This window comes from Ursus arctos, unplaced genomic scaffold, assembly GCF_023065955.2.
Source record: "Ursus arctos isolate Adak ecotype North America unplaced genomic scaffold, UrsArc2.0 scaffold_6, whole genome shotgun sequence".
In the NCBI taxonomy this organism is placed as follows: domain Eukaryota; kingdom Metazoa; phylum Chordata; class Mammalia; order Carnivora; family Ursidae; genus Ursus; species Ursus arctos.
Window position 1 is genome coordinate 36894412 of NW_026623078.1, and position 27025 is coordinate 36921436.

Genomic DNA, 27025 nt, shown 5'->3' on the forward strand with positions numbered 1-27025 from the left:
GAGGGCAGGAGGTATATACATATCCTCATATGTAAATATATAATTATGTATGTACCTACATACATAAAATTTAGATTTAGCTAGATCCCATAAACTCAGTAGTTTAATGAAAGGGAAATATATTAAACTCTTAGGTTTATGGGGTCCAGTTTAAATCTAAATTATAATGTATAGGGTATTATATAGTAGTATTTGTGGTATATTTGTGGTTCAGAGTTTACTTTCTTTAATAAAGGCATATAATTTTGACATGCTGAGATTGATAAATGTTAATAATTGTTAGGGAAGGAGTAGATAAAATGTGTATTCATTATACTATTTTCTCACATTTGTGTATGTTTGAAAATTTCCATAATTAAAAAAAGAACATGCTGTAGTTCACAAGGTTAAACTGTCAGAGGCAAAGCAAGTTCTGTGGAGTTTGAAAATTTGAAATTATCAAAACGATATTAAACTTTGTTTGATGTTATCATGTCATGTTCTTTGACATCCTTTTTAGAAAATTTTTTTGTGGGTGTGTGCTCTTCATGTCATTTAGTCAAAGGCATAATGTCAAGAGATCTTTTCTATAAAAAACAGTAAAACTTTGGGCATTTAAATCAAGTGATGGAGAAGGAACGTGGAATGCATTAAAACAAGGAAAAGCTAGGCTGAAAAACAATTCATTATATAAAATATATGCAGCTCTAGATATTTGCAGATATAGATAGGTATGGTTATTTAAATTCTGTTCTCTATTTTAAATAACTTCCCCTTTTGTGTTTCGTTTTTTAAAAAACTATGACAACCTTGAGAAAATTGACAAATTTTATTTTTGCATTTAAAAAAGATTTTAGTATCTATTAAGATTATAAATTTAAGGATAGTTAAATTACATATTTGCAAATTTAAGGGAAATTAATGGAATAAGAGAAGAGTACATTGCAATTTAATGGTATTACCATTAATGGTCTTTTTTTTTTTTTCAAGTGGATGTATCTGGGGTAGCAGATTGTGGTGCAGGTATGATTTTTATGTATTGCTAACAATTGAATGGAGAGAACCAACTCGAACTGGTCCTGTCTTCTGGTGCTTTAATATTGTGTTCTAGCTCATTGCACATTAGAGTCAAGCAGAATTTCTCATCTCATCCTCCGATCTGTCAGCTTCTAGTCCTTTAAAATGAAACCCTGTGGCAATCCTATTTTAACTAGAATAAGAGATAAGCAGTTTAGGGTTACCATTTTATTTTATTTTCACCCACAATGAAAGAATAATGAGTCAGTGTTTTCCTATATATCCTTTTTTTTTTTTTTAATTAAAGTAAGCTCCACACCTAGCATGGAGCCTGATGTGTAGGACTTGAAGTCACGACCCTGAGATCAAGACCTGAGCTGAAACCAAGAGTCAGACTCAACCAACTGAGCCACCAAGGTGCCTCTGCACCCCCCCCCCCCATATATCCTTTCAATTATATACCTGAGAAAAATTCCAGACTTTATTTCTGCCACTAATGGGAAATAGTGATTACCTCCTTTCCTAGCCCTGATGTTCAATACCATTTTTCTATATACATCTGTCATGAGAGGTTTTGGCCTCTATTTTTATTTCATGGGACATATTTTTCCCCCCATGGGACATATTTTTAAAATCCAGTAACAATACTTAGAATCATGTCTTCTCTTGAAAGTTTCTTTCACAAGATAGTGGATCTCAGGATAAAATTCTTCTTGATCTATGGAATAGTAGTTAGCTCTTAATTGCCTTCTGATTTGGCTTTTCCTCAGAATCCTGGAATTATACCTATGTGCTTTATTTCTACAACTATATAAGACAAGACCTGGGATTATAACTGAAATTTTTTTTTCTTATTTTTAGACCAAGTTCACTAAAAATTTACTCTTCAAATGCAACTAAAAGTCACCATATTTGCATGTTATATTTCAAACTATTACCACATCATGTAAAATATATATGGAAGATTTTGTTGAAAGGTCCAGTATTTTATAATATTAACAATATATTACTCTTTTAGAAAGAGGCTAGCTAGCAATGTGTCTTCCAGGTGCTTTCCTTCTGTAGACCCTTGTTTATCAATAAAGATGACTTTCTATGTCTCAGGTTATATGAACACATTTACTCTTCTGTTCAAAACAGTAGCACCTCATTTTTCACTGCTGAAAATTCCTCATTGGCTCTTAATTTGGATATCCATTGACTGTATCACTGACTAGGTCTTTTTTTGTTTTCCTTTATTTAGCAAGCCATCAATTCTGACATCTTTGTTGCATTTTGTTTTAAATCAATCTTTCCTTTTTACTTTCAAAGTCTTTTTTGTCTCTTGTTAATTTCCCTAGCAGCAAGATTTAGAGCTACTTTAGGACCAGGATCTCATCCTCCCCATGAAGCTACAGAACACAGGTAAAAGCAGCAGAGTCAGAGGAAAGCATGAGGATTTGGTGGCCAAATAGATCCATCTTTGAATCCTGTTTTACTTGATAAGGTTGTTGAGTGGAGTGAATTTATTAGTGTATACAAAGATTCTGGTACAATGTTGGTGTTCAAGAAATATTACTTCCTGTCTCTTTATTTCTGGCCACCGTTTCTTCTGAACCACTTTATCATTTGTATTTTTGGTCTTAATTAACAAGTAAAGTACTTGGCTGAGTGTCCATCAAGTAACATCATTCAATAAATATTAGTCATTAAAATTATCACCCTTATATTTTTGCCTCAACTTTTCCTTAATCCATTTCCTGTGAAGTACTTTATGCTTTCAATAGCAACTATATTTATTGTTCTTTAAATGTATGCTGGGGAAAGTTCTTGTCTAGGAACTGGCTTTTTTTTTGTAATTCTCAAGAGGCTAAGACCCTAAAGGTGAAAAGAGGAGGGAAAAAAGGAAAAAAATCAAGTTATATTTATGTTATTTGGATAGTATTTAAGAAATACAATTTTTGAGGAGCAATGTACACTCAATAATGAATTGTTATGATATTGATGTTTTTAGACTCACTATTTGGCCTTTTGACTGATCCATTGTATTAATAGTGCATACTGGGGGGCGCCTAGGTGGCTCAGTCGTTAAGCGTCTGCGTTCGGCTCAGGGCGTGATCCCAGCGTTCTGGGATCGAGCCCCACATCGGGCTCCTCTGCTGGAAGCCTGCTTCTTCCTCTCCCACTCCCCCTGCTTGTGTTCTCTCTCTTGCTGGCTGTCTCTCTCTCTCTGTCAAATAAATAAATAAAATAAAATATTTTAAAAAAAATAGTGCACACTGGTGTTTGACCAATTTAACAGTAATTGAATGTAACATGATGCATGAAATCTGCTGTGTGATTACCATCAAGACACAATTTTATTTCGTGAATGATGAAGTTTTTTGAAATGGGAACTTCACATTTCACCTTGAGATAAAATGTGTAGTCATGTTTCACTACGGGTAGCTAGATATATTGTTCAAATACATTTTGAAGAAAAATAATAAATCTTGGCCATTTGTGTGTTCATTAAGTTATATGAAGTTAACAAAATGCATCTTATTTGATATCAGTATTTCTTGAATACCTGCTCTAGGTAATACTTGTTATAATAATTTTTTATATCTTCTTATCAATGCTGGCTGTCCCCTCCTCTATTTTTTTCTATATGAGGTGTTGTCACAGAATCACTTTCAGATTTGATCCCAGTCTACATAAAATCCTCTCTTTAACCAGCAATGTTGTATTAAATATGGAAAGTAGATATACAAAGTGCCTTATTGACGCTTCTACATATTTTTATATTCATTCAGCTTATTATAAATGAATACATGTGAATACTCTCACCTGGAGGGATCTCATTCCCTCCAAGAGCTATAATTACAGATTCCCAAATTGTTCCAAAGACTTCTGGATCTATGCTACCAACTTAGGTCTTTTTCCTGAATTCTATGTCTGCATTCTAAACTGCCTACTGTTCCTTGCTACAGACATTTAAACAGTAATTATGAAGAGCTGAACTCATTAATTTTCCTCCACACAAATCTTAACGAAAGGCATCACCATCCATATAGCTGCTTATTTTTCGGAAAAAAACTGGATATCATCCAAATACTTCCTTCTCCATAAACAAACCCATATCCAGTCAATCACTGTATCTTCTTAATGCTACCTCCTTAGCTGAATCCAATTTCTTCTCTCCCTATCACCTTTTAGGCCATCAGCATTATCCACCCAGTTGACAGCAACAACATCCTATTTTGTTAGCCTGCTTCTTGCATAGATACAAATGCAGAAACAGAGTTATTTATATCATGTCACTCCTGTGCCTACACATGTGAATGGCTCTCTTCTGCCCTAAAATTAAAGTTTAAACTCCTTCACTTGGGTCACAGTTTCCTTTATGATATGGTTCCAGCTGTCTAGTCTAGCCTCATCTCTTGGTTCTTCGTCCCCAACATTCCCTGCTACAGTTCCACTGAACCACTTCCAGTTCCTGGAATAGCTCATAGTCGCTATCCTGCTTCAGAGATTTTGTCCTGCCATATTCATTGCCTGGGACACGTCTTTCTCTACTCCGTTTTTATTATTCTCCCTCTGTGTTCGTTAGGGTTCTCTAGAGAAACAGAATCAATAGAATACATATGGTATAAATTCCAGTCTGAGTCCAAGTCCAAAAGCAGGAGAAAACCAATGTCCCAGCTCAAAGACAGGCAGAAGGCATAAATGGATTTTCCTTTACTCTGCTGCTTTGTCCTATCCAGGCCTCCGACGGGTTGGATGAGGTACACTCAAGTTAGGAAGAGCAATAGGCTTTATTCAGTCTGCCAAATAAGTATTAATCTCATCCAGAGATAGCCTCACAGACACACCCAGAATAATGTTTTTTTAATTTATTTTTATTTTTTTGTAATTTATTTTTTATTATTATGTTCAACTAGCCAGCATATAGTACATCATTAGTTTTTGATGTAGTGTTCAACGATTCATTAGTTGCATATAACACCCAGTCTAGTATTTGAGCACTTTGTGGCCCAGTCAAGTTGACAAACAGAATTAATCATCATACCCTTTCTGCTCTCTTTCTAGATACACCTTTTTCAAGAAAAATTCCACTCCCCCTCCCCCCAAATCCCACAAATCCTGATGTAATTGCATTTTTACTCTCTTACCTGCTTCCATAACACACATTCTCCATCATGGCACCTACCACAATATATCCTCATTGCCTGCTTACTTATGTCCCATACAAGACTCCTAATCTTGTTCATCTTCATCTCTTAATTCCTACTTTAGGGGTTAGGAATTACACTTTGGTGCTTCAGAAGTGCTCAATGAGTATTCGTGGAAATGTTTCAGCTATTCTATTAACCTTTAACTTGAATTCTTACTAACATTAAAACAATATAATTATTTTAGCCTGATCACTTATATAAAACTAACATTTACTCCTGGCCAATTACGGCTGAATATATATGTAATAAATTCAACATTCTGGTTTCATTAACTTTCCTCTGGGATTTATATACTAAACCCACTCAATCTGTGGTTTAGATATTTTATGCTGATTAAAACTGTGGCTACCTTGTTAGAATTCTCTTTGTTGTTGCTCACCACCAGGGAAAAGGGCATTCAATTTAGCTGTTTGAAATTAGAAAGTAGCGTAGGAAAGGAGCAGAGGGTTTGGACTAAAACAAAGTCCAGGTTAGACTAGTGCTGGTTGCCTTCATTCTGTCTTAATCATTGGCTTCTGTATATGGAGTATCTAGAAAAGCACTAGGCACAAAATAGCTTCTAAAAATTGCTAGATGAGTCAACTTTGATAAGTTAAAAAATTATTTTAGTCACAGTGTTGTCAGGTGAACTAGGGAGACCCTAGTCTATGGGGCCTCAACCCAGCCCCTCCCAAAGGGAGGGGATTGCCTAAGATTCTTGGTCTTGTCACAAGAAAGAATTCAGGGACAGACTTGCAACACAGTGGATGAGCCACACAAGCTGGAAAATTTATTAAAGGAAAAGTACACTCTTAAGATAGGAGAGCAGGAGAGCTCAAGAGAGAGTAATAGAGCTGCATGCCCTGGAGGTAGTTTTTTTTTTTTTTTTTTAAGATTTTATTTATTTATTTATTTGACAGAGAGCGAGACAGCCAGCGAGAGAGGGAACACAAGCAGGGGGAGTGGGAGAGGAAGAAGCAGGCTCCCAGCAGAGGAGCCTGATGTGGGGCTCGATCCCATAACGCCAGGATCACGCCCTGAGCCGAAGGCAGACGCTTAACCACTGTGCCACCCAGGCAGCCCCTGGAGGTAGGGTTTTTATCTCTTATTGACAGTTGTTAACTAGGGGGCAGACTATTAGTTGGGGCAAGGATGCAGAATTTTGTACTTTTTCTTTTTTATTCATCAGGATTTCCTGTCATGGCACGTGCCATCTTGGGCCTTTCTGGTTTGATCTGGCTTCTTGTGGAGTGCTGCCAGGACAGGCTTCTGACTTACCGAGGGGCTGACCGTGACCTCCTCTTTGCTGGCCTTCAGGTATCCTGTTAGAATCGAACTGCCTACTCTAACGATAGGCTTCTCATTTAGTAAGTGACAGGAACTGTATTTGCTTCACAAAGATTTTAAAGACTAAACTGAGTTTATATACTCAAATTGAATACAAAGTAGATACAAAATGAAAGTCTCTTGTATTTCTTATTTGCATAGCATCAGAATATGTGCAAATGTGTTTGTAAGTGCAAAATATTTGTTCCATCCTGCAGTCCCCAATCACACACTTTTCCCTTTATTTTTAAGAACTTAATATGTGCCAGGCATTATCCTAAGTGTTTTACATACATCATTTCATTTCATTTTAGTAAAGTATTGGTCTTCTCAATTGATAAGGAACATCTCATTTCATAAAGATTCAATAACTTGCCCAAGTTTACACAGCTATGGGGTTGCAAAGACTACACTGGCATCTGGGTTTATCCGATACGAAAATTCAGTGGTCATAACTGTTTGATTTTAAAACAAAATAAAGCCTGGGTCCATTAAAAGTTCATTTCTTTCTCCTTCTTGTCCTATAGAATCAGTGTTCTACTGTTCTGTGTCCTTTATATTTGCACATGTACAGAGGGTATAATGTTTAGGGGAGCATGGTAGGAACAATTTAAAGGCCTTTCTACCAGGCATGCGAAGACACTTGCTCCAACTGCTTTTGTCTCCTTCCCATTTATATTGACCTCCTCACCCTCCCACAGGTGGGCATTCATACCCTGGGCAGAGCTGGAAGAAAGCCATGGCTGCTGCAAAGTCCTCCCAGAACAGACTTTGGTCAGACTGTACTGGAGAATTTCTAATGGGAAGGCTGTTCATCTTTCGTTCATCTTTAAGGTCTGAAAAGACCCAGCCGGCTACATCCAGGTAAAGGGAGAAAGCAAAGATGAAACTTACCTTAAATCTCTATACTTCTCCCTCCCCGCTGTTCAGCTCAATATATAAATTGTGCACCTAAATAAACTTTCACTCTTTAATCCTAATACCAGATGATGTTCTTCCACCTGTATTTGGGAAACTTTCCCTTTCTTTCTCTTCTCAGATTCACTTCCACAATAATCATCCTTCCATTCCATCACTGGTGTCTTTTTCCTCATTGTTGTTATTGCCCTGTTCTTCCTCTCTATCTTTGAGAATATTCTTTTTTTTTCTTTCTATAATAAAAATAACAACTAACATCTTGTCTTGATTCTGATTTTTCTTTTAATTATCATCTTTTCTTTTTCAATTTGTTGCAAAACTCTTAGAACATCAGGTTATCTTAATTTTTCTCTCATCACCTTCCAAATTCTACAATTTAAATTTTGGGAAAAGAGCCCTACTAAGATATTTCACTGAGTTAAAAAACATCAACTGAATTACATTTACAACTTTATAAATTAACCGAATGATACAAATTGGTCCCATTGATTTTAAGCTGATATTTCATATATTCAAATAACCATTTACAATGAACTGTATTATATTTTATCTTGGAAGAGTCAAAGTCTTTCTCTGCAGTAGAGGTCATCTGTCAATATTGCAATATGAGCCCATTTACAAATGAATCTACTTTTTCACTCAAGGTTTTATAAATGTATTTTTATAATAAATGTATTTAATTATAATAGAAAGATATTCTTAATGATAAATATTAATAATTTAAAAATTTAAATATATGAGTACCCTGTTGGTTTTGTTCTTAATTACTGTACATTCACAGACACACAGACACAATTTTTTTTGCTGATTCCAACTCATATAAAATTTAACAGTAGTTTGACCAATGTGATAAAAATTATTCTATTTATAATTACTTCGAATTTTTCAGAGGAACTTTGAACACTTGGTTCCTAGTGGAAATTAACAATTTAAAGATTACAGTGTCAGAGAGTTCAGCAAAGCATTTGATTATTTTTTAACCTCAAGATGTGGCAAAATTGTATTTATTTAAATGTCACTGTTTTGCAAAAACTTTTAGTCTCTCTCTTCTTTGTCTCTTTATCTTTCAGTTGTGAGTGCCTACATAATATATCCAGTAAGTGTATTTTTGGAAGCATAACTATATTTAACAAATGTAGTCATTAATTTTATTGTTCCATATTTACATTAGAGATTAATATGTTTGCTTGAACGCTTGGCAGATTAACATCTCTTTGTTTAATTTTATGATTTTTGTTTTAAGCACTGGAGAAGTCTGTCATTGACAAAACTGAGCTAATGTCAGTGATTTTATTTTTCAGAATTTTTTGTGACATTGAAATTTTGAAAGAACGAGCTTGTATGTAAATTGGATGATAATGGTAGAAACTGAGGCTTCAATTATAAGAGTTACACAGTGTACTTTTTATTCTTAAGTCTAATAGATGAGAAGATTCAAGCCATTCTGTTTTTTACATAATTTATTGCTATTTTAAGAACTCTTTACCATGTTTATTTCAATTCTTTAATTCCTTTAATAAGAAAATCAACCTCATTAAATTGTTAAAGTTTAAAATTAAATTCCACTTCAGTATTGTTTACCTGGGAACCCTATTAAGTTTCTAAGTGTTTAATTAACTCTGTTGTGTAAGGGTTAACAATCAGAAATATATCCAGGTCATCTAAGTCATACAATTGTCATATGGTTGCTAGGCAACAGATATCAGGTTTGGCTGATGCATGTTTCTAGGCAAAGCTTATAGTGTGAAAAGAAGAACAAATTACATGACACCTGCATTTTTGTTGTTATGCTTTTTGAAAATAAAGTTGTATTTGGAGGAGAAAGAAAAAGACTTGACATTTATTATGCACGTCGTCTTTCTTCTAAATGTCAGAACTATATCTTTTGATAGTTAAGTGATAAGGGACAATAAATTAAAATGACAGCTGACATTTTATTTCTTATGTGGTTTTGGATATGGGTCTTTCACCTAATCCCATTCTTGTATGTTGTCATCTTGTTAATTAATTTTCTAAATTCATTATGATTGAAAAGAAGCTGCAAATCAAAATTAATTGCAATATAATTAATTTAAAACATACACATTTCAAAGCCACTGAGGACAAGAAATGCAAATGACTTATACTACACAATTCTAGCACAACACCAAAATATGTCACCAGTGATGGAAATGATGTTGAGAGAGAGACCACATTTTAGAAATCTAGTGTAAAAGTCTAATTCATTGCAAATGACTTTTTAAAACTACTGCTTAGTATTACATATTACTTGATTAGTTTTTATTTTCTGGTGTCATAATGCTAGAACATTAAATATGATAATAAACATAAAGTGTCCAGCATAATGCCTACCTCCCGGTTATAAATTCCAATGATGTTAGTCTTCCTCTCTTTTTACTCTCCTTCTTAATAATCAACATATATAAGGAGTAAGAATTTTGGCTTTGGTTAAAGATGGTTCATTGCAAACATACCCAAGAGGAAACAACCAAAATTATCTATTAGATGGCCAGGAATCAAAAATACATTGTTTAATCATTTGTTTTCAAACATAATTTTTTAAAGCATATATATCAGAGATCTGATTTTTATTCCCCTAATGAGGAGTTGTGGCAAAAATCATTTTAAAAAATTTGTTTTAGATTAGTTTAGTTTTTCATTGGGAGAATTTATTTATTTTTAAAGATTTTATTTATTTATTTAACAGAGAGAGAGACAGAGAACACAAAGGGGTGGTTGGCAGAGGGAGAAGCAGGCTCCCTGCTCAGCAGGAAGCTGATGAGGGCTTCATCCCAGGACCCTGGGATCATGACCTGAGCCGAAGGCAGATGCTTAACTGACTGAGCCACCCAGGTGCCCCTCATTAGGAAAATTTAATTCAAAATTTAATAAAACCAGTATTTTTTTTGTGTTTTTTTTTGGTAATTAGATGCAATCTTTCACAAATTAAGAGATTGTCCCGTGAATTTTCAGTTGTTGAAATGAGATAAAAACATAGATATATATTGAAAATTTTTACAAAAGAGAATTTTGCCAAATTTCCATCTAGAATTATGATTAAAAATTAAGTTCTCCAAGTTCTGTTATCCAATGGTAGAAATCAGACAGAACTTGGAGAACTTAATTGAAATAAAGTACATAAGGTAGATAAGCCAGCTGGAGTTGGATAGTGACAGTGATTTAACAAATCAACTAAAAAACACCATAATTTTTTTTCTAATTCAAACCAAACATTCTGTTTATATACACTTGAATTTTGTATTCAGTTCACAGAGCAGACACCTGCTTAGTTATTACAGACTTAAAAAACTGAGCCCGGATTTTAATTTATCTCTTGGGAAAATCATCCAAAGAATATATCTTTATATTCTTCATGTATAAGGGATTTCAGACGCCACATTAATTTGCTGGTGATCAATAACAAAAAATAATAATAAAATAAAAATACTTTAAATTATGAAGCATCAAGTTATTTATGAATGTCTAGCATAAAGAAAATCATGATTATGCTTATTATGTATTCTCTATGCAGCAGCTTTTAAAACATGTGACCTTGTTCAAGAGCAAACTGTCTGCCTATTACTTTCTGAAATAAAGAATCTACTCAGATAAATATTGTTACCAGGTTTTAGAAATGTTTCAACATGTTATGAAATAAGCACATTTAGAAATCAGGGTTGTTATAAATTGAGGACTAGATTGCTCAAAAGGTGATGCTGCTTTCAAAGTTACGTCTCTTAAAACCATTACGCTCAATTTTCCTTTTCTTTTTGACATCCAGAAACAGGCATGTCTGGATGAAAGAGTTTCACTTAAAAGGCAAGAAAAAAATCTTTAAAGAATTAGTGTAGATGCTTGATTCTTTAATATGAATTTCTGGGGATATTTTGGTAGTTAGTGGGGCTAACTCACCTTTGTTCATTTCTTCTAGCTCTCTTCCACATCGGGGGACATGTGAAATCAGTGGCTTCAGATGTACAGGAGAGAATCAAACTGTAACATCTCACCTCCCCTAACTTGCTAACCACAATTATCTACATTTTAATAATAAGACTTTTATTAGTATTGGAAATGCTACTTGTCCTACAACTTCCAATGAGTTGTTAAATCCCTAACTGCTTCTTCCCATCCCATTTCTTTAATAGATCACCTATATAGAATTTTATGGACATTCTAAGAAATGTTATAGACTCCGTAGTCTTGGATTAAAGTGGAGTAAAATAGTAAATTTTTGTTAGGTCAATCAAATCATGATATCCATTTCAATTCTTTCATAAAGCATATTTTGGCATAGCTATAATAGGATCTTTCTTTAGAGACCTACTTTATTTTCCTTAAACCTATGGACATAATCCTCTAAAAACTGACAGCATAGCTATATCAGATAGCATACAATCCCATTTATACAGAAGATTTCCAAACTTGACTTGGAATGTTTGAAAGTAACTTGGAACATTTGAATGTGAATTACTGAGAGAGACTGGTCCAAACAGGTGGCCTGTTCAGCTATGAATAGGACAATAGAAGAAGAGATGAATAAGATGAAAAAAATTAAGAAACACTTCATGAAAACATTAGTTTGGCTTGCAGTGTACCTGAAAATAACTCAATTATAATTACATTAGAAAACAAGTATGAAATATGATCATATATGTTAGAAAAGCCTTTCTCAGGAGACCAAGCCAGGAGTCTCAGGATGCTTATTGTACATAGAAAAAGAACTGCATCTATGGATTGGAGAAGGAAAAGGAATAGAGAAGAAGAACGGGACAACATTCATCAAATGTCAGCCACTTGATAGAAACTATTCTAGAAACTATTCTAAATTATACCATTTAACATTTATAACCCAGTAAGGCAGGGAATGTCATTTCCAACAGTTAAATGAGGAAAAACAAGAAACCTCAAGGAGCTGTGTAAGGAGACCTTTTTTCTGGAGACTTTTTTCCTGCAAAACTTTTGAAACTGGTACCCAGGAGAGAAGGCATTAGAACACAGTTATGTCTGCCTGCTAGGCCCATGTTTATAGCGGTTGCTGAACCTGAAATTAACAGGGTAGCAGCACCTGTAGCAAAAGATCCATCATTACGTTTCTCATTTTATAGCTTCCTGATAGATGCTGAGAAAAGAAACCCTTGTTGATGTAGGCTCAACTTTAGGAGATCTATTATTTAACGGAGGTTTTGACACATTATTTATATTTATTTATGTAATATATTTGGACACATTATTTAATGGGGGTTAAGTCTTAGCTTACTTTATTGCCTAAATCTTACTTAAAACAAATGCTTACACTGCAGATACACACATAACAGCCTGAGTGTGTTCATTTTACTAAATGAAACTAAATTTACTGAAACACAAATGTTGTTGTTATGAAAACATATTAATGTTAGAACAGTGGTTTATAAATTTGTGCTTTCAAACTTCTGTTTGAATGTGACTCACTGTAAAAAAACATAACTTACATCACCAACACACACATACACAAATTTATAAAATAGTGTTTTTCATTAACTACATGGAATACCTTATATGTCCCATCCCATCCCATCCCAGTTCATGCCCTGACAACATTCCACCACTTTTAAAAAATACAATGGTTATAGATATACTGAATTGATTTCAGAACACAGTATGGACCATGATTTATAGTTTGAAATTACTGATGGAAAGGTATCAGATAAAGCTTCTGGAGACTATAAATTTAAACTGTAAACTTGGACCAAAAAAATAAGTGGAAGGTAGCCAACAAAAAGTAGGAAATGGGAGGCAGTGTGCAGTTGTGTTCTGGGCAGAGAAAACAGAAGTTATGGAGGCTCACCCAGATTTGGAAAGGAGTTTGGTGTGTTCAGGAAACTTGAGAGAAGGGACAGTGAAGCTGGAATATATAGGCAGAGTGGGAGAGTGATATGAGTGAATCTGTATGTATATAGCTTGAAGCTATGTAGACCACATTAATAATGAATATTTTGAAGGAGGAGCGAGTGGCGTTGATTTGGTCAGGTTGGCCTCATGAAGAGCTCACCCTGAAAGCAAAGTGGGGAAAAATCTGAAGAAGGGCAAGAGTGGATATCTGAAGAACAGTTAGGAAGGAGGTGTTAGAGTAGACTGGGTGAGAGAGAAATTTGCTTAGAATAGACCAGCACAAAAGGATTGGAGGGAAGTAGATAGATAAAGATATATTTGGAGAATAAAAACAAGAGGATTTGGAGATAGATTGGTTGTGGAGAGGCAGGTGAAGGAGAATGATGGGTTAAAGACAATAGTGGTAATAATTATTAACATTTTAGAGTAGTTACTGGATGTCAGACACTTTTCTAAGCAATTTATATGTTAAATTTGACTTTCAAACATTTTTCTGAATGTAACACACATATAAAAAAACCTGTTTTATGTTATCATATACACACATGTTTTTATGAAATAGCACTTCTCAGATTGTTGGCTTACTAGGGAGATAAAGGCTAGTGCTATAAACTAAAATAGAGAATAATGGAGAAGTCTTTTGGAGAAGAAATACAGGGACAATGATTTTGATGTTGAGTTTGATCATGACCTTTAGATGTTTCTATGTGGATCTGAGCTCAGAAGAATTATTTGGGCTATAGATGAAACATTTGGGAGTGATCAATGCATAGATAAAAATTAAAGCCTGTGGACTGAGTGAGAACATCCAGGAAGAGAAGATAGAATGAAAAGAAAATGAGATTTAGTTTGGAGCCTTGTGCAAATCAAATATTAACAATCAAATTGAGGAGGAAGAGCTGAGAAAGGAGCCCTAAAAGAGTAGTCTAAGACAGAGGAGAAAATCAGGAGATAGTGTAGTCATGTGGTCCCGGGATTGAGGGGATTTGTTTGCTTGTAAAATGATGAGTATATAGGGATGGGTAATAAACTATATCAGATACCTCTTAAAGTCAAGTAAGGTAATAATAATAAAAGTTCCCCTTAGATACATGGTTGCTGGTGCTGACCTTACGAAAGGTGATCCCTGTGGTGGAATGTGTAAGGGTTGTAAATGTGTGACTTAAACAAATTGTATTTAATCTATGATTAGGTAAAATTCACAAACTAACATGATTTTAAGGTAATGTTCCCATTTTTGGATAGTTAAAGGCCTAGCCAAAATTACAGGTTGGCCCTCTAAATCTGCAGTTGGAAGTTTGTCAACTGTGGAGACTGTTCTTCCATTGCATAAAGATATGCAAATGAGAAGACTTGCAACATGATGAAGAAAACAGTAAAGTAAGGAGGGTCTTCTGACAGCACAGAGAAGGTTTTATGGTGGTTGGAGAATGAGGAGGAGTTGGAGGCATGGAGAGTGGAGGGATGAGGAGACAAGAGGCTGTCATTGTATAAGATGTACAGACACCCGGCCTCCCTCTCCTTTCCGTGCTCATCAGGTTTCCTTGGATGTGATGGCAGCTGCATGAGAGCAAAATAGAAGTTGATACATTTCTCAATTGCCTTAGACCTAGTCTCTGAAATTCCAGAATACAGGAAAGTTACTAATTGTGTGATGGGACAGATTTTTAGGGTGGAGTAGATATAAGAGAGAAAGAAAAGTAAAGTACGAAGACTATTAAAAACAGAAAACTCCTTAAAGAGGATTGCCCATGAAGAGAAGAGGCTAGGTTTGAAATCAGGGAATTCCCTGGATGAAATTCAAAACTGGCCCCTATACATAGAGGGCAAGGAGAGATCGAAGAAAGAGGCAGGGCACCCCAGATTGGTAGATGGCAGTTTTAATAAGCAAGGGAGCTTACATAGGAGGCTTATCTTGAGTAACTGCAAGATGAGTAGATCTCTGCATCTGCCCACCAGGATCTTAAGGGTTTATGTGGAGGCCTTAATGGGGTTCAGTCATGTATACAGTCCAGATGGTCTCAGTATCACACTGTTCTCTCAATGTCACATCCTACATGTGGCTCCTAGTGTGAGAACAGTGGGCAGAATGTAGACTATACATTCTAAGGACAAGGGAGGAGGTACAGAGCCTCCAATTTCCTGGATCCAGCTTGAGAGTCAAACAGCAGTCTCATCCTCTGCATGATCTCCTCCTACAATACCTCATGTATTATAATGAGAGAGAAAGTGGAAGGAAGAAATGGCAAGTTGGTGAGAGTTAACGAGAGAAACCTAGCAGTATTTCTAGGCAGGATTGAAGTCTCATTTTAGTTTTTCATAGTTTTAATCTCCTTGGGTTTATGAATTTTCCCCTTAGCTCCACAGCTTGCACAGGGTAGGTAGATGGTTGGCTGGATGCATCCTGGATTATTGTGAGAGATATAACTAAAGGACAACAGGGAACCTATGTTCAGAATATTAGCAAAAGAGTGAGTAACCTAATGGACCACAAACACTAATTGGTAGATTGGAATTACATACAATGACTTCCAGTGCAAAAGTGTCTATCTGAATTTTTTAGTTCTGAATTCATCTTGAGGTGGAACTCCCATTTCCACTGAGGGTAGAAAAACAAATTTGACAATTAAAGATAACTCAAAGACAAAGACGTAGTCTCTGGGAGCAAATATTCCATTAATTCAAAGTTCAAAATTCTTTTCATGAATGTTTCTCTTCATCTAAGTGTGTCTTGCCTTCATTTCTTCTTTCTCAGGTGGCCTGTTGATAGAGGAGTTCAACACCAGTTGGTTGAGGGAAAAGGACAGTTAAGTCTACTTTTTGTCCTTATTCTTCTCATTTTCTCTCTCTCCTTGGCTACTTCTCTCAAAGCTAGAAATGCTTACCTCAGTGGCTTGTGTGAACAGGAACTACTGCCATGTCACATCATCTTCTTTATGCAGGAACAATATTATGAAAAGTGAAGGTGCTATAATAGGAATAAAGTAGAGGGGTCTATGGATTAATGGTCTCACTGTGGTAGGAAAACAGATGGAGCAGAAGTGGTTCAGTAAACAAGATGGAGGGATAGGATGATGTGCTCAGGGAGGATGATGTCTGAATTTAGTGTTCCAAAGCTGGGGAAGCTTTGTAGACGGCGGTGTGCAGAATATGCCCAAAGGAGTTGTTAGATGAGATAAAATGGCGATCTTGGAGACCACACTGTGGTAATGAAAGACTGGTGTGTAGTTTCGGTCATCAACACTGACTTGGAATCATCTAAGACAAGCATAAGAGTTGGAATGGAGATTGAGACCGTGATCCAAAATCTTCAGTTAATGAGGCAAGTATTCCAGATGGCTGTGGTAAATGGATTTTAAATATCATTTTCAGTAGAAACTCTGATCACCTAGAAAAATAAAATTGAAGGGAGAAAATATAGTATAGATGGTTTTTACAGGTAGCATGAAAGGGGGAATTTATAACTACAATGTGATCAAAGAGAACAATGTTAGAACTTTCATGCCAAGACTTGCTAAAGAAGATATGATTTCTGATGTATTCTGAAAGTTTTGTCACTGTTCCCCAAATGTTACTATGGCTTGGGGTAAATGTTTTTTCTAAATATATAACATATAGGAAAACTGTAGATGAGTAGTCGGATGAAAGTTACCAAGATGCCCTTTTCTCCTCTGCCCCTTTGCCTCTAATCTGGTAGTCGCCAGATTTGGAGTCACCGTTATTGCCAACAGCCATGTCTGTTCTTTGTTGGCATTTTACATAACAGAATAGGGAAGTGAGTTGTGAAAGCAGCCACTGTCATTTTCTTGTTTTGATCAGAAAGACATACCTTGGACAAAAGGACCTTGCTGAAAGTGGTTTCCAGATACCTCACCCTGCTGATTTGGATGTGAAATGCAGGAAAGCAGTGGGTGCTGGGAGGGGACTGAAGAGAGAAAAGTAGATAATTTCTGGTAAATGTCAACTAGGAGAGGGTTTGAAATTCACTGTTTAATTGTGATTAACTAGTTAAGTACTTGATTTAATTAGTAGTTGCTTCAATTAGGGGGAATTTGGTGGGTAATTTTTTTAATTTCCAAGGCTTCATTTAGTAGCTAGGTGAATTTTATCTTTTATAAAATGCATTTGCATGTAAGACTGGTTTCCTCAATTGCTTTTTTCATAAAGAATTCTAGAATTGACACTTTGAATAACGTTCCGTATTATGCAAAGCAGTCTTTTTAAAAAATATATAAACCAAACTGTTCTGATGAATTCACAGTTATCATGTGGTCTCTTTATTTACAATCTTTAGAATTTATGCTGTTCTCAGAAATTATACCTTATTACATGGCTTATTTTTTTTAATGCTAAAGGTGTTATCTAATTACAGGATAATTAAATGTAATTTATCAAATAGAAATAAAGACAAAATCAGTAATCAGAGACTCTTGCTCCATTCATAGATATTCAGTGGAGGTGTATCGTGTAATTAGTTTACCAATGTTTACTCTAGAACAAGTAGAATAAAATTGTCATCATTTTTCCTTTCATCATCTGACAGCACACTTGGAATTCATTTGCATAGCTTTACAATGGAAGTCATTACCCTCATCACAGATCTACTGTTGTATAACCAGCAGTGAAAAAGTGAAGTTTATGAAAGAGTTTAGAGATAAGAAGATGGATTTATTGTTGAAAGAAAGAGTTCAAAGTTTCTTTTCTTTTGAGGGGAGCAACTGATGTTAACATAGAACTATTATGATCTCAGGTTTGACCAGATCTCTGAGGACAGATTGTACCTGTTCTGCCACATAAAATGAAGTAAGAAAGACTACTGACATATGACTTACAAAGGAGATGGCCAGAAACTGGTGCTGGAAACTTGGTCTCTTATCCATCGATAACAATGAAGGGATTCGAGTTGAAGAAGCTAGGCAGTGGAAGATAGATTCTTCAGAGTTGGTGTGCTCTGTATCCTTTCCATTCCCCAAGGTAGAGTGTGTGTGTGTGTGTGTGTGTGTGTGTGTGTGTGTGTGTGTTTTGGGGTGGAGGATTATTTTCTTGTCTCAAATCTATGAAGAGGCACTGCATGAAAACCTCATGGAGATAACATATGTCTGTCTGTGGTTTGGAGAACACAAAAGCTAAAGCAGGAACTGCCTATCAAGCAACTAAATGAAAAGAATGCATTTGGGAAATACACTCACACCGGTACTGCCTGAGGTGTATGTGCCCAGTGCTTTTTTAATAGGAGAGCTACATTCATCTGTACCATACACTTTCATTATAAGAGAATTCCCTTCTTAGTTAGCAACTACCTAACTGGCTTGAGTTCAGGATAAGGAAGCACCACTTCTCCACTTCTCCATTTCCCACCTCAGTCCCTTTTCCACTCTTGGCTTTTCAAGTAATAGTCTCTTTTAATCCATTTATAGTGGTTAAATGCATGGGAATTGGGGTCAGCCACACCTGGAATAGAGTTTAGGCTCTGTCATCTGCTGACACATGAGAAGCGCTTGCAGTTTACTAAATATCTTTGGCCTTTGTTTTGACATCTGTAAAGTGGAAAAGAGTGTAGTGCCTACCCCACAGAGAGTTACTGTGGAAAAACCAGTGCATGTAATTAACTAGCTCAGTGCATGGCACATAGAGCTAAATAGATGTTAGCTATTCTAAAGTATGTATTAAAAATGGGTGTTCTCGGACTCGAGAGTGTCCTGCTATGCCCAATCCTATCCTAAAATGTAGATTCAGGAGTTTCTCTTCTGAATTTTGGGAGTGTTGTGATCTCTGTTGATATTTTAAATTCTCAAGTGTTGCTGGGAGATGTCCGCACTGAGTAGCTGAATGATACAGAATGGGAAGTCTCATATTCATCATTATGGTTAATGGGCAGATGACAGAAGAGGCTTCTGCATAAAGACAGGGAGATATCCCTATTCATGAACTGAGTTGGCAGAAATAGCTCTATGTGGCTACCAAGTGTTCTCACTTAAACGATTCATGAAATGATTAGCTGCATCAGTTCCCTGGAACCATTATGGGTCCTAGGTATTGAATAGTGTCCCTTAAAGAAGTCTTCCTCCCTCCAGAATCTTTCCAATCACCCATTATACTCTGCAGTTCCTTTTAGGAATGGCATTCATTCCAGGGTTCTGTATCCTGGTATCCTTTTAACATCCCCCTCTTGATCCCATCCTAGCCAAAGCTCAATTTTTCTTCCTCTCTCCCCGCTTGCTCCCCCACCCCAGTAGAAGTAGGTGATGCATTGAAAAAGACCAGATGTTAACCTTCCTGGAGGATAAAGGGAGCTAGTTCAAGAGGCCATGGCTTTTAAAACCACAGCTCTCCTATAGTTGAAGGGAAAAAGGAGACACTTCCCCACGATACCTTTTACTTTATGGATCAGATAGCTTCACCTGTTGTAGAAAAGAAGAAAGGGAGAGAGGGAGAGGGAGGAAGAGAGTAGGAAAGGAAGAAAGGTAGAGAGAATCCTTCCATTTCTTATTACATATGTGCACACATATACATTAATAAATAGCTAGGCAGCTGCCCCCACCCCCCACCCCCAGATGCTAGGCTCTGTGCTAAGTGCTTGCTTTCTGAGTTAATCTTGCCTGTGACCCTAAAAGAATGGTATCATGTTCTAGATATATACTAGGAAATCATGGTTCTGAGGAATTAAATATCTTACTTTAATTTCCATAGTTAAGGAAGGGGTGCAAACATACATTGTCTTACTCCTATGTTGGGCTATGCTCTTTGCACTCCACCATGATACCTCTTATTACTCAAGTTCAGTTAATTTTTATTCCTCAAGTGGTGATAACAAAAAATGGGCATTTCTCTGGAAAAAGTAACATAATGATTTCATACAGGTACTCATAGCTTTTCCTGAAATGAATTTTCCAAAAGAAAAGGGGGAAGATACATTTAAAAACCTGGAAAGAGAAATGTAAATTTGGTTCACTTCATGTTATGGCCTAAAGGTTACATTGGTGTATATCTGTTTAATATTGAAACATGGAACACAGTATTATCAGATATAGAACCCCCAGTATTCCCACACTTGGAAAGGAAAAATAAATAATTTATGTGATTTCTATCATTAAGTTGCTATGTTAAATGGTATTAGGCAGATATTTCATGAAATACTAAGTAAAAACAGTTGGGTAAATAGAGTCTTTTAAACCTTTAACTACCAATCAGTTTTTGTTTTTATTTTTTCCCAAAAAACACTACGCCCAAAGTTTCCAGGTACTAAACTTTGAAAATTTCATTTTAGGGACATTATTTCTTAGATCATGAAATAGAAATTATTCCTTACTACTTTATCATTCAACATTGTTATATAAATTTTAAGCAGAAATTTCAGATGGAAAGACACATTTAAATGGCACTAAAAAACCAAATAAGACCTATGTCTTTGCACTGGTTTATGCTTAGAGCATGAAAATTAACATTTCTTGTCTGTAGTTATCAGATGTTTTTTCCCAGAAGGAACATGAGTAAATGGATTCTTATCCTAGTTTTCAAAACCACAACTAAATAAATAGTTGTTGAGTTTAAGGAATGGTAATCTGTGTAATATTCCACTTTCCCCAAGGGACTATCAATTGCCTGTGCTTTTTTAGATAGAACTAAGTGGGGTTTTTTTTGTTTGTTTTTTGTTTTAGTTTATATAATTAGAAACACAGTACAAAAATATAATGAAATGCTCATATTTTAATTATCTTATGTCAATTGTTATTTCTAATCTATATTTTTCTTGTACCTAAATTGCACAGGCATTCAATCTGGTCTGTTGTGGATGTTCATGGAATAAATCCAGAGCAAAATCTAGATAATCTACCCCTGATGTACATATTACAATATATTACGTTAGACAAATACCTATTATATCCATCCTTATGCTATAAAACTTAAACTTTCTTAAGACATCACTGTCTTTATTGCATTTTGAAAATATTTTTCTTTATACATCATCATTAAAATTTGCTGTGATTATCACTTCACTGTTTAACATAAATAAGAAAGAATGTAGGAGAAAAAAAGCATAGTATTTTTACTGGTATTAATCTGTACGTGTACTATGTCTAGTGGAACTCATTTATTTTGGTTTATATCTTTTTTTGCTATTATGAAATATCTGAACAATTTTCTATACTTTGTGCTTAATTTTACCATTCTCTTTTCCCATTGTTTGCTGACCAAAGGAGGATAGGGACTGGTGATGATGGGGCATCATGACAGTAAGGAAATTCTGGGTGAGGGCCACCCCTATTTCATCAAAAACCTATTGGGAAATGACATTTCCATGTGAATGTTTTCTAGGATTTTGAGGAGATACTACTACGGAGAGAAGTTAATTTCTCCAAAGTTAAAATGGGTGTTTTATCTAGGAGTCTTTTCCTTTACATATATTTAGGTTAGTGTGTTTACACTTAAGATATCTTTTCAATATTCATGTTTTGGTTTTAGCACCTTTTCCCCAGAGAATGTAGAAAGAAATTGCTGCAGTCCATTTTCAGTGTCCCATAGGATTTAGAAATCCTGTACACCAGACACTTAAATCTCAAAGTATTGCAGATCCATGCTCAGCACTGTGTGTGGGAGGGACGCTCTGCGGCAGCTGTCTGAAAGTGAATGGGTGAATGTTTACTGCCTTCCCTTTTCTAGACCACAAAGTCCAGAAGCAGGGTCTGAGGCTTTTTCTGTTGGTGTCCAGGATGATTTGGGGGCTCACTCTTCTCAAAGTAAGCACTCCAGCTGACAAGCAAAGGAAACCAGTAAGTAAAAGGAATGTTACATTGTGAGTTAACTCTAGTTTCTGTTTTTTGTCCCACTTGCTCTAAGAGCGCACACTACGCTATTTTTACAAAACTCAAAAGTGACATAATTGGTTGGAATGGGCCCTGGAAACTAATCTCACTCCTCATGGATTCCTGCCTCCCAAATTAAAGTCAAGGTTAAAATAGCCCAGTGCTGGTCATCATACGGTCTAAGGCTGTCTAGACGAGGTAAAAATGTTCTCATAAGCAGTTTTGCAGACAAGAAAAATACAGGTTTGTGTAAATTGCTGGCTCAACCTTTTTGTGATATGATTACAAAATGAGAACTATGGTTTTATTTCTTATATATTTTACAGCAAGTAAAATGAGTGAATGAAAGCCATTTTATGGAATCTGTTCCATGGAGCAGGAGCCTTGCCCAGAGTCCTCTGTGTTAAGGATGGAAGTAGGAAAAAAAATCTAGATACGATCAATTCTAACTTTAGCGTACAGGCTCAACTCTCCCTTTCAGCTCATTTATTATCTTTTTTGTTATTCTTTGGTCGTCTTCTGCTTTGAGATCTTTTTAAACAAAGATACATTTTTTTTTTTTTTGGAATGGGAAAATCCTTTGTCTCAATTTTTCAGCTTTTCCATAGCAACTTTTCTTCATTTGCTTTTTTATTCTTGTTTCTTGCCTTCTATGTACTAGTAGTTTTTAACATAGATCCTGTGTTGGATCCTTTTAGATTATGTTTCAACTTGAAGACGGGAGATCATTTCAGATAAAAAATTTGTAGGAGGGTGTGTGTGTGTGTGTGTGTGTACCCATGTACGAGGGCTACAGGACCTCTCTGTTCCTGGGTCATATATGTAAAGTAAGTTAAGCAATCCTTTCTTGTACCTCAGCTGACCAAGATAGTGTGGGGCTCTCGCTTGCTCGGCTTCACCTGCAGCATGACAGCCGGTGCAATAACCCATTCAGGCCATTTTTCTGATCCAGGTCCTGCCACATGGCATCCATTGGCTAATGTTGGTTATTATTATTGCAGAGTTCTCGTGTGTTTTTTGTATAATTAGTATCATGATTTTTAAAATGTACTGATTATAAGCTGTCACTGGGAATAGCATAAGCTTAGAATGTGGAGGTGGTTGTTTTGTTCAGGGCCTTTATGCAAAAATTAGATCCCCAAATATTCAGAATAGTGTTTTCCTGAATGAAAGTATCCAATTATAATTGAAGTCTATACTTTTTAGAAATGAAAAAGACCAGCGACTGTTTTTTGAAAGGTAGCTCATAGGTTCCCGTGTGGAAATAGAAGCTTCTGTAGCTAACAAATAGCAGAAAGTGAATGACTTATGCTGTTATAAATTTATTAAACTACTTTCTCTAATCGTATGTATACATGGTAACCAACTGAGTACATCAGAAGTGTTTGTGATGAAAAGTAAAAATCACTAAACTCTTCTGTCTTAACCCTGATCCATGGCTCAGAGGAAATCTTTTCATTCTATTTTTATTTGTAAAATTTATTTATTTATTTATTTATTTATGAAAGGGAGAGCGGGTGTGGGGGAGGGAGAATCTTACTGATCTCTGTATCGTTCCAGTTTTTAGTATGTGTGCTGCCGAAGAAAGCGCTGGAGGAAATCTTTTTAAATTGTTGTTCTGTTAGTGATCTCCTTAACTAGATAATAGGATCACATCTGTATACTTTTTTGTTTTACCAACTTAATAAAGGATCTATTGATTATTATGAAAAGTCATTCTTATTTCACGGTATTTTTCAGGCATTATTCTGAAAGTATAAATGTAGAGGTTGGGGCAAAAATTAGATTGGAATGAGGTGGAGAGGGAATAGATGTAAGGGAGGGACTGTGTGATCCTCAGCGCCGGTTTCGCTTTCCACAGCTTCAGTAACCGGAAGTCAAAGGCCTTGTTGAAAGCGACGCTCCTCCTTTGGACTAGCCGGACTAGCCATCAGAAGGTGCGTAGTCGCCTAACTGTACGTCACAGTGCCTACGCCCTTCTCCTTGCGTCATCTCCTCAGGTAGGCATTTTATTGTCTCACATCATCAGGAGAAGGGTGAGTACAGCACCATAAGATATTTTGAGAGAGACCACATTTGGATAACTTGTCTTATAGCATATTGTTATAATTGTTCTATTTTATTTTGGGTTGTTGTTCATCTCTTACTGTGCTTAATTTATAAAATAACTCTGTCACACGTATGTATGAGTAGGAAAAAAACAGTATATGGCGGGTTCCGTATTATCTGCGGTTTCAGGCATCCACTGCGGGTCTTGGAATGTGTACCGCTGCTGTATTGTCAATTTTGTGGAGTTTTGCTTTAAAGCGGACTGGAAAATGGGCTTGTAGTTAGAGAGGGATATGTGGTTGTGAAAGGTTTTTGTTTTCATTTGTTTCATTAGAACTAGAGAATTTATAAGCCAGTGTTTGTAAGCCAGTGGGAATGATCTAGGAAAGATGGAAAAAGTGTTTAATTTGTGCCGGAAACTATTTTTAGGACTACATCTCTGTCTCTGTGCCTTTGTCTATCTATATTTTATCATCATATGGATATATTCATTGAATTCTTGTAGCAGCCTTGAGATATTCTTATTATACCCATTTTATAGATAAGAAATTTGGCCACTGACAAAATGAGCAATATTCTCAAAATTACAAAGCTAGTAAGTGGCCGTGTTAGGATTCAAATTAGAATGTCTGGATTAAAAAAAACAGAAACTTAATCACTGGTCTTCTGGCTTTGAGGTTTACTTTAGAGTTCTACTTTGTCTTTCTCTGAACAGATTATTTCAGTTCTAGAGTAGTGGGGGAAAATCTGGCTGTCTGTACAGAGGTGCTGGAAGAGAAATGACTGGTAAATTTATTTTATGTACTATTTTTAATGAATATTCCTGTTTTCAGTTTTATTTCTTACTTTGGTTCTTTGTTATATCAGTTGACTTTGAGCCCAAATCCTTCGCAGGTTACTTTCAAGTGAATGTTTTCACACCTACTCAGCAGTATTTTTATGGCATATTCTAGCCTGTAGTTTTTCCCCTCTGTTTCATCTGTCAATCTGCTCACATATAAACTTCATCTTTGAAAAGTTTGTTGAAATCTCTTTTATTCTTTAATGCTCCTCTCATTCTTTTCTCTGGTATGAAATTATTTATTTCGTACTTCAGAATCTTTCAAGAGTAATTGGAGGGGTGGATAAAAAGCAAACACATTTCCAGCCTTCGTCTTAAATTGGAAGTGGAAGTACTGACTTCTTTTTAAACAGATGGATAGATTGGTTAGGTATCTTTCGAATTTACTGATTTCAGGATAGTGATTAAGAGCACAATCTTAAAAAAACTTTAGTGAAAAACCAGCTCTACCACTTACTAGTTATACTCCTTTTAACTGAACGCTTACCTCAACAATGGTTACCTCAAGAGCACAATATGTTGAAACTATTCATTGAGATGGCAAAGGATTGACATTGCATAGAGTATAGGTCATATTAAGTACTTAATGATTAGTAATTACTATTTTTCTTAGGTAATAGTAAGATCCTGACAGAGAAATAAGTGTGACCAAAGTAATATGGGTTATTTGGTTTATATTGTTGGTATGATCATTGTCATTACTAAATATCAATTGAAGGCTATGGTGTCATAAGTGAAGAATATAAAGATATAACAGTAAAAATTGTTTTTCTATAAATACACCTAAAATAGTTGTTGAATGTAGTATTATATATTATTTTTATGTCATAACAAAGATAAGATTTTCCTTTGAGAGAATATTTCCAATTTTTATAATGCCCATGCATAGTAAAATATTTTATTAACAGAAATTATTTCCGTGAAGCTCTATGTTTCTTTTCTATGAATAAACAAATTTCTTATTTATATACTTTTTTAAAGGAAACTGCTAAATATAATATATATTTGAAATACAAAAGTAGCTTTCAACTTACATAATTATATTTTAGTATATATATATTATATAATTCTAATATATAAACTACACACTAATATTTTCATATAATATACATATGTAATATGAATACATATATATATATATATATATATATATATACTAAGTAAAGGACCTTTTATTCACTACATCTCTGCTCCCTTAGACAAAAATTCTAGCTAATGAGAGCTAGAAGATTATTAGCTTTGAGAGTAGTAGAACAACCTTGCTTTTCTTTGAAGTTCTAAGCCATTTATCTCTATGTGCTTGGGGAAAATTCTGAGACTTCGTACATTAAATAAAAAGACCAGAAATACAAACTAAATGTGTTCTGTTTAGGAAAAAAGGCATATATAAGTATATGAACAGTGGCCAATTTACCATTCAGATTTCATTTTCTCTATTCAAAACATTACCATCTCAAATTATGGGAGCTGTGACTTTATTATGACATACTACCATGTCTGTGGTAGCATTGAAAGCACTTTGTGTTTAATGTTATTGACTTTTAGAATTTTTAGTTTTCATCTGGAAAGCATGAATATTTTTACATAATTTATCAATTGCCACAAATAAAATAGCATATGAATTTAGAAATTGGAAATCTCACATTTTTCTTACCCTACTTGATCTCTTTAACATTAGTCACATTTGACAACATTTTCTTTAGAACTTCTTTTGAACTCCCAATTTTGGTTCTTTTCCTACTTTTTTTATTGCCCTATATTGTTAGATGTTCTTATATGCCTTTGATTCTTCTGGCCTTATATCTTTCTTTGGGAAAACTTATCCACAACAGTCACTCATCTACCACTACAAAACACTAATAACTGCTATAACTGTATATCCTGCTCAGATCTGTTTCCTAAACTGTATGTCTCTATCATCTATCTATCTATCTATCTATCTATCTATCTATCTGCTGTTTTACTGGATATGTCTGCCTGAATATCTTGGAAGGTATCTAAAACTCACAGTGTTACAAACTAGCCTTATGTATAGCCTTCTCTATGGA

General features: G+C 35.2%; 2 long non-coding RNA genes across 6 annotated transcripts in view; both read left to right on the forward strand.

Annotated features, from left to right (window-relative positions):
• LOC123000837 (uncharacterized) overlaps positions 1–16685 on the forward strand; it is a 218612-nt gene extending 201927 nt beyond the window's left edge. For 3 of the 5 annotated variants that reach the window (XR_008957711.1, XR_008957710.1, XR_008957713.1), the window contains 4 exons: positions 6092–6260; positions 6361–6488; positions 7199–7361; positions 11347–16685. This is a non-coding gene — a long non-coding RNA (uncharacterized LOC123000837). Of the gene's footprint in view, positions 1–6091; positions 6261–6360; positions 6489–7198; positions 7362–8485; positions 8512–11346 lie in introns of all 5 variants that reach the window. The other 2 variants (XR_007188027.2, XR_008957712.1) reach the window with 2 other exon arrangements.
• Positions 16686–17671: 986 nt separating this feature from the next.
• Positions 17672–25720, forward strand: LOC130542862 (uncharacterized). The gene is made up of 3 exons (XR_008957714.1): positions 17672–18257; positions 21945–22054; positions 23949–25720. It is a non-coding gene; the product is annotated as an uncharacterized LOC130542862 (long non-coding RNA).
• Positions 25721–27025: the final 1305 nt, after the last annotated feature.